Here is an 8,099-nt window from a genome sequence, read left to right on the forward strand (position 1 = left end):
CAGGCTGGAGTGCGGTGGTGCAGTGGCACGATCTCGGTTCACTGCAGCCTCTGCCTCCCAGGTTCAAGCAATTCTCCTGTCTTAGCCTCCCAAGTCACTGGGATTACAAGCACGCCTGGCTAATTTTGGTATTTTTAGTACAGACGGGGTTTCACCGTCTTGGCTAGGCTGGTCTTGAACACCTGACCTCAGGTGATCCACCCACCTCGGTCTCCCAAAGTGCTGGGAATTATAGGCATGAGTCACTGTGCCTAGCCAGTTCACTAATCTTAGTTATTGATCATAGTTATTAATGTGAAGAAGTTCTACAGTAAATCAAATATTCAGGATTGCCTAATGTTGACTTACTGATTTAGAATATCATTCCCTTGGTGTGTTTCTACAAACTACCAGTGCTCAATTTTTCTTTTCAATTTTGAACTTGTCGATGGACAGTGTCTACAGTCTCTTGACAGTTATGTAATTTGTGTCTATGTAGGTTTAAGCTTTCCCCTTCCCAAATGCAGCATCTGTGTAGCCCCAGAGCGAGCATTCTAAAACGTAAATTTGAGCCTGGCGCAGTGGCCCAGGCCTGTAATCCCAGCACTTTTGGGAGCTGAGGTGGGAGGATCACTTGAGTCCAAGAGTTTTAAACCAGCCTGGTAGCAAGACCCTGTCTCTACAAAAAATAACAATAAATAAAATTAATAGGCATAGTGACATATACATACCTCTAGTCCCAGCTACCATAGAGGCTAACATGGGAGGATTGCTTGCACTCAAGTTCGAGGCTACAGTGAGCTATGATCGCACCACTGTACTCCAGCCTGGTAGCAAGGGCCTATCTCTAAAAAATAAAAAATAAGCCAGGCGCAGTGGCTCATGCCTGTAATCCTAGCGCTCTGGGAGGCTGAGGCTGGTGGATCACCCGAGGTCAGGAGTTCGAGAACAGCCTGGCCAACATAGTGAAACCCTGTCTCTACTAAAAACACAAAAATTAGCTGGGCATGGTGGCACACGCCTGTAATCCCAGCTACTCAGGAGGCTGAGGCAGGAGAATCACTTGAAATCAGGAGGTGGAGTTTGCAGTGAGTTGAGATGGTGCCACTGCACTCAACCTGGGTGACAGAGCAAGACTCCATCTCAAATAAATAAATAAATAAATAAGGCCGGGTGCAGTGGCTCACATTCACAATCCCAGCACTTTGGGAGGCCAAGGCAGGCAGATGACTTGAGGTCAGGACGTCGAGACCAGCCTGGCCAACGTGGTGAAACCTCATCTCTACCAAAAATACTAGCCAGGTATGGTGGTACATGCCTGTAATCCCAGCTATTCAGGAGGCTGAGGCAGGAGAATTGCTTGAACCTGGGAGGCGGATGTTATAGTGAGCCAAGATCACACTGCTGCACTCCAGCCTGGGTGACAGAGCGAGACTGTCTCAAAAAGAATTAAAAATAAATAAACATTAGCTGGGTATAGTGGTGGGTGCCTGTAATCCCAGCTACTGGGGAAGCTGAGCAGGAGAATCACTTGAACCCGGGAGGCAGAGGTTGCAGTGAGCTGAGATCTCATGCCGTTGCACTCCAGCCTGGGCGACGGAGCAAGGCTCCGCCTCAAACATAAATAAATAAATAAATAAATAAGTAAATAAAAATAAGTAAAAGGTAAGAAAATAAAAGACCAATTTCTGCTGAAAATCTTGCAGTGACTCCATCATCCCAATGGGCCATAGGCAAGTCCTGTTTCCACTCTCACATCCTTGCCCTTGGGATTGTTGCATTCCTCCTGAGTATTCACCCCACCTAGAAAGCAGTTGTGTGAACTTCTCTTCATCCTTCGTAGTCTGGTGGCCTTTCCTCCATGCTCAGTTAAATCAGTTTCTCTTTTCTGCTTCCTTTGTTCTTTGGCCTGCTCTGAGGTGTTGTATGAAACACACTGTGCCAAAATTGTTTACTTTCTGTTCATGTTTTAAATATGAGCTCTTGGAGGCAGGACCTGTGTCTTTCTTTGGACCTTTACATTCATTGCAGTAACTGTCATACAATAAACAGTCAATACTTGATTTAAGCTGAGCAATGTAATACTTAAACATTAATTTTGTTACATTTACTGGATGATAATGGTGACTGAAAAAAACCATTTTTAAGCTTTTTACTCCACCTGGGACAATTCTAAGTGTTTTACTTACGTTAAAACTCATTTAATTATCTTTGTTAAAAAATTACTCTGATGCTTGTTTTAATAGTTAGGAAGACTTTATTGAAGACTATTGCAGTGATGGGGGAGAGATCCAGCTCAATTCTGAATCCAGCAAGGACAAATCGAGATTTATAGTCAAGTAGCAGAGTATGGTCAGTGAATGGTAAATTGCTAAGAGGAGACATCAAGGTCAGTAGATTCTAATAAAACTGGCTTAGTCCACTTGGGCTGCTGTAACAAACTACTATAGACTAGATTTAAGCAATTGAAATTTGTTTCTCACAGTTCTGGGGGTTAACTCAAGATGCCGACAGATTTAGTTCCTGGTGAGAGCCCTCTTCGTGGTCTGCAGACAGTCACCTTCCTGCTGGCGGAGAGAGAGATCATCTCTCTGGTGTCTGTTCTTATAAGGGTACCAATCCCATTCATGAAGGCTCCACTCTCATGACTTTAATTATCTCCCAAAGGCTTGCTTTCCAAATACCATGGTCTTGGGGATAAGTGCTTCAGCGTATGTATTTTGAGAGGACACAGTGTGGTCCATGGCACTGACCTAACAAGATTCTTGCTGAAGGCAGGCCTAGAATTTATACATCAAAGGTGGGGGTGAGGAATTTGATCAAATATCAAAGGTGATCAGTTAGATGGGGTGATTCTCACTAAACTGACTTAGCAGGATTCTTCGTAAAACTGAGCTAGGCAGGCTGAAGACAGGAGGGGATTGGAGGAGGTCGCAGCTTAGTTGAGGAGGGCTTAGAGGAGCCTGAGTTTGGTCAAGGAGAGGGTCTTTGTCACTGTTAGGAGCCTTTTAACTTAGGTGTTATTAATACTAGCATTTTACAGGAATCTGAGGCTTAGAAAGAGGCTAAGCAACTCACGAGGTCCAGACCAGTAAGTACCCTACCTGGATTCTAGCTGGCATGCTTTCTGTTCCATAACTTTAAACTGTTGATCATCTGGACCCTGCCTGTGATGGCTCAATTTGCTTTTGCTAACCTGCAGTGAGAATCAGTGGGACTTTGCCTCTGCTTTAAAATGACTCGTGGTCTTGCTGCCCTTAAGTGCTGTCAATCCTGTGATTTCCATTGGAGCAACATACTCAGGTTACAACACTAGGTAACATTTACATGTTAGCAGCTTTCTTGAAATTTAAAATAGACGTGTATCTCATTTATATACATTTCTAATTTCTTTATACAACAGAATAACTTCTTTTACATCAAATTTCTAAATTTGACTAAAAATTTCTATACTTAATGGAATCTCATCCAGAAGGAAGGAAATATAAAAATTAGGATTTCAGGTGTTTGAACATAAAAGATAATTTTAAATATTGTCAGTAATCTATTTCTTTTTTCTTTTTTTTTTTTTGAGACGGAGTTTTGCTCTGTCACCCAGGCTGGAGTGCAGTGGCACGATCTTGGCTTATGGCATCCTCCACCTCTCAGGTTCAAGTGATTCTCCTGCCTCAACCTCCCGAGTAGCTGGGATTACAGGGGCATGCCACCATGCTGGGCTGATTTTTGCATGCCACCATGCAGGGCTAATTTTTGTATTTGTAGTAGAAATGGGGTTTCACCATATTGGTCAGGCTGGTCTCGAACTCCTGACCTCATGTGATCCACCCACCTCAGCCTCCCAAAGTTCTGGGATTAGTCATGAGCCACCGCGCCCAGCCCAGTAATCTATTTCTAGGAAAGGCTCTTCAAATATAGGTGAACCCTGTAAGCTTTATGAATCAACTGTTTTCTAAATAGTAATACATGAAATCTAATTTTTTGTGTGATTTTATTCAATTTTCTAAGAAAAATAAAAGAACATACATAGCTACTCTTCTCTTCAGGACTAGTCTTGATACCTTTTGTATTTGTGTATAGTGCTTTGCTCATACACTTCTTGCTGTTTTTTGTTTTGTTTTGTTTTGTTTTGTTTTGGGGGGGATGGAGTTTTACGCTCATCCAGGCTGGATTGCAATGGCATGATCTTGGCTCACCACAACCTCCGCCTCCCAGGTTCAGGCAATTCTGCCTCAGCCTTGCAAGTAGCTGGGATTATAGGTATGCATCATCACACTCTGCTAATTTTGGTATTTTTAATAGAGACAGGGTTTCACCATGTTGGTCAGGCTGGTCTTTAACTCCTGACCTCAGTTGATCTGCCCTCCTCGACCTCCCAAAATGCTGGGACTACAGGCGTGAGCCCGTTCTTGCTATGTTTTAATAACTGCAATACTGTTCTCGCTTGTGTCTATATAGTTAGTACTCCTAATTTAAATCATACACACTGCCATTCTGCAGTGATTTCTTACTCTCTCAGTCAGGGTTGGTAGTTTTTACTCTGGGCTTTCGCAGTCCTGTGGAAGGGCACGGGGTTATCTCATCTGATACAATGTGTACGAAAGGAGTAACTGTATCATAGTACAAGTTTTAGATACAAGTGAGAATATCTACAACACTTTACCCAACTTACAAGTTTTTGATATATTTTGTTTCTGTATCTTAAAAAAACAGGATGGACAAATACCTCTTATAAAGTTTTGTATTTTTAATTGTCATGTATTTCATTATATGGATGTATCTTTTTTGGAGACAGTCTTGCTCTTTTGCTCAGGTTGGAGTGCAATAGCACGATTGTAGCTCACTGCAGCCTCCAATTCCTGGGCTCAAGCGATCCTTCCACCTCAGCCTACCCAGTAGCTGGAACTACAGGCATTTGCTACCATACTTGGCTAATGTTTTGGTCTTTATTTATTTATTTATTTATTTACACTTTGTTGCCTAGGCTAGTGTGAAACTCCTGGGCTCAAGGAATCCTCCCACTTTGGCCACCCAAAGTGCTGGGATTACAGACGTGAGTCACCATGCCTGGCTGGATGTTTTATAACTTACCTAACTGTTCCTATGCTATTGAACAATTAAGATTATTTCAGTTTTTAATTGTTAAAAATAAAGTCATAGTGTGAATGCCTCTGGACATATATCTTTGTATTTTGGATTATTTTCTTATGGCAGATTTACAGGAGTTTTTTTTTTTTTCTGAGACGGAGTCTTGCTGTGTCGCCCAGGCTGGAGTGCAGTTGCGCAGTCTTGGCTCCTGTCTCTTATACACATCTAGATGTGTATAAGAGACAGGTGTTAGCCAGGATGGTCTCAATCTCCTGACCTTGTGATCCACCCACCTCAGCCTCCCAAAGTGCTGGGATTACAGGTGTGAGCCACTGCGTCCAGCCAGGAGTTTTGTTATTGGGTAAAATGGAAAGAACATTTTTCCTTTCTTTTTTATTTTTTTAAGAGACAGGGTCTGGCCAGGTGCTGTGGCTCACACCTGTAATTCCAGCACTTTGGGAGGCCAAGGCAGGCGAATCACCTGAGGTCAGGAGTTCAAAACCAGCCTGGCCAACATGGCGAAACCCTGTCCCTACTAAAAATACAAAAATTGGCCAGGCGTGGTGGCAGGTGCCTGTAATCCCAGCGACTTGGGAGGCTGAGACAGAAGAATTGCTTGAATCTGGGAGGCGGAGATTGCAGTGAGCTGAGATCACACCACTACACTCCAGCCTTGGATACAGAGCAAGCGTGTCTCCAAAAAAACAAAAAACAAAAACAAAAAACAGCATCTTTCACTCAGGCTGCAGTGCAGTGGTGCGATCATGGTTCTCTGCAGCCTCCACCTCCTAGGCTCTATCAATCCTCCTGCCTGAGCAGTTCCTAGGACTGCAGGTGCATGACATCGTGCCCAGCTGATTTCTGTATTAATTTTTTTTATTTGTAGAGATGGGGTCTTACCATCTTTCCCAGGCTGGTCTCAGACTTCTGGCCTCAAGTAGTCCTCCTGCCTTGGCCTCTCAAAATGCTGGGATTACAGGTGTTAGCCACCACTCCCGGCCATATTTTTCTACTCTTGATACTTATCCTGTGATGTGCTTTCCAAAGGAGTTGTAACAGTTTGCCCTCCCACCAGTAGTGTGAGACAGGGTCTCTTTGCTCTAACAGTATTAATATCAGATATCTGTATTAAACTTATTTATTTTGAGGCCTTACTTCTTTCCTTGTGGTAAACTTTCTGAATTAGGTTGACCTAAAGTAAACTGGTTTAGATTCCCAAGTAAAATTTCCCTTTGACAAAAACTTTATAAGATCCATTTGAAAAGCTGGAGTGTCAAGGAAATAGGAAAAGCTTTGTTAGAGAGGGAAATGTTACTCAGTGAAGTACATATTGAATGCGTGAACGGTTCTTCAGTAACAGTTGTTATCTTTTAAAAATCTTCTCCATGCTATTTGGAATGTTAAAGCTTAATACCTCTGCTGGATTTTGCAAGCATGAAACTAAAACACAGTCAAATTTGAATGTGCAAACGTACGTAAACTGGAATTCTGGATAAATTAGATTATAAACCGAACACATTTTGAGTATAAGTGGGCCTTTAGAAAGTTTTTTATATTACGAGTAGAAGGTGAACCTTTCTAAAGAAAATAAGAAATTGAGGAAATCTAGGGTTTTTTTCTTTTATTTTGGATCTCAGTGTGTTTGTGATTTTTAACGTAAACTTTCTTTTCTGTACTTAAATGGTGCAGCCAGATCCATGTAAAGAGAAGGAGTGAAATCCCCAGGAAAGATGACCAGCAGCAGGATTCTTTTCAGCTTTTCTCCCTTTCCTCAGGCTTGAATATATTTTAGTGCACCTCAATCAAGTGAAGTGAGATTAAATATTTGAGTCATCTGTCTGTTGCCTTCCAAAATGGTCTGGCTTTCTGTTGACTGCAGTCTATTTAGTGTGTTAGTGATGCTAATGTTATTGAATGGTTTTTAGTTCTAAAACTTCTAGTAGTGATAAATCTTGTGCATAGAAGTCCCCTATAGGTCACTTAGCAGAGCGCAGTTGGTTTTTGTTAATGACTGCATTGTCCTTTGCTCTCATTCATGATACGCAATGACTTTTCATTGATGTTGCAGTAAGGCTTTTTTTGTTGGACTTCTCCCATTCTTTGCACATTGGTAAATAATCTTCAGCTGTAGCAGGAGGTAGCCAGCATCTATGTGCGGATCAGATTTATCAGTATGTACCTGTGCAGATTGCCTTTATCTCCTGATTTGGCAAATACTTAACAATCCTTAGCAAAGTCTATCCATTGAGCTTTCCACTAACTCGAAGTGGTAAAAGGAGTCAGTTGTATTGGACAGGAAAGTCTTACTGTTTTTGCTGCCCATTGTGGCACTACCACTGTGAAGATGTCAGACATGCGAAGTATTCACTGGATTCTCAGTTACTTACTCGTTGTCAAGGCTTATGTGTAGCCAGTTTAATTTTGATGAATATGTTTAAATGTAGAGCATTTTATAATTACTGGCTTATGACTTTTTATACAGTATGTGCATATTTCATTTCTTTTACTACCGTCTTTCAGCCCATATTTAATTCATTCATTTGCAGCTCTTGCACTGTTTTGTTGAAGAAGACTTAAAAATCTGGCAGGAGGCTTTCCTATTTTTTTGCCCTTTTCGGTGTTGCAGTGTTATTCTACACAGTTAAGTACCTTCTATGTAGTTTCTTCCTTCCTAAAGCTGAAGGGCCATATCTCTAAAACTTTTCTCTGCCTATGTTTAACCACTGTTTGTGCTGATGAGCTGATAATACTAGACTTGGTTGCTGACTGTATTTAGAGGTATACAATTTAATTACTCAGAGATAAAGGTGAGAGTGGTAAATTAGTACACTGTGTTGTCTTAAGACTAAGTGTGATTTAAGTTCTTATGCTACAACATGGAAATTTATTTTAATGTTTTCCTTTATGTATGGGCTTTGCAATGTGTTGAAACTTGAGTTTTTATTTGGAAGTTTTGGAAGACAACTTTTAGATTGTCTCTTTTTTTTTTTTTTTTTTTTTTTAGCTAAATTGTACTTGATAGAGCAAGTGCTTTG

At 41.4% G+C, this 8,099-nt stretch overlaps 1 protein-coding gene across 1 annotated transcript in view; it reads left to right on the top strand.

Annotated features, from left to right (window-relative positions):
• Positions 1–476: 476 nt before the first annotated feature.
• ITSN1 (intersectin 1 (SH3 domain protein)) overlaps positions 477–8,099 on the top strand; it is a 196,230-nt gene continuing 188,607 nt past the window's right edge. Inside the window, exon 1 of the mRNA XM_011999125.1 lies at positions 477–540. The gene's annotated coding sequence lies outside the window, so the exon portion shown is untranslated. The remainder of the gene's footprint in view (positions 541–8,099) is intronic.

The sequence above is a fragment of the Mandrillus leucophaeus genome, unplaced genomic scaffold (assembly GCF_000951045.1).
Source record: "Mandrillus leucophaeus isolate KB7577 unplaced genomic scaffold, Mleu.le_1.0 Scaffold582, whole genome shotgun sequence".
Lineage (NCBI taxonomy): Eukaryota > Metazoa > Chordata > Mammalia > Primates > Cercopithecidae > Mandrillus > Mandrillus leucophaeus.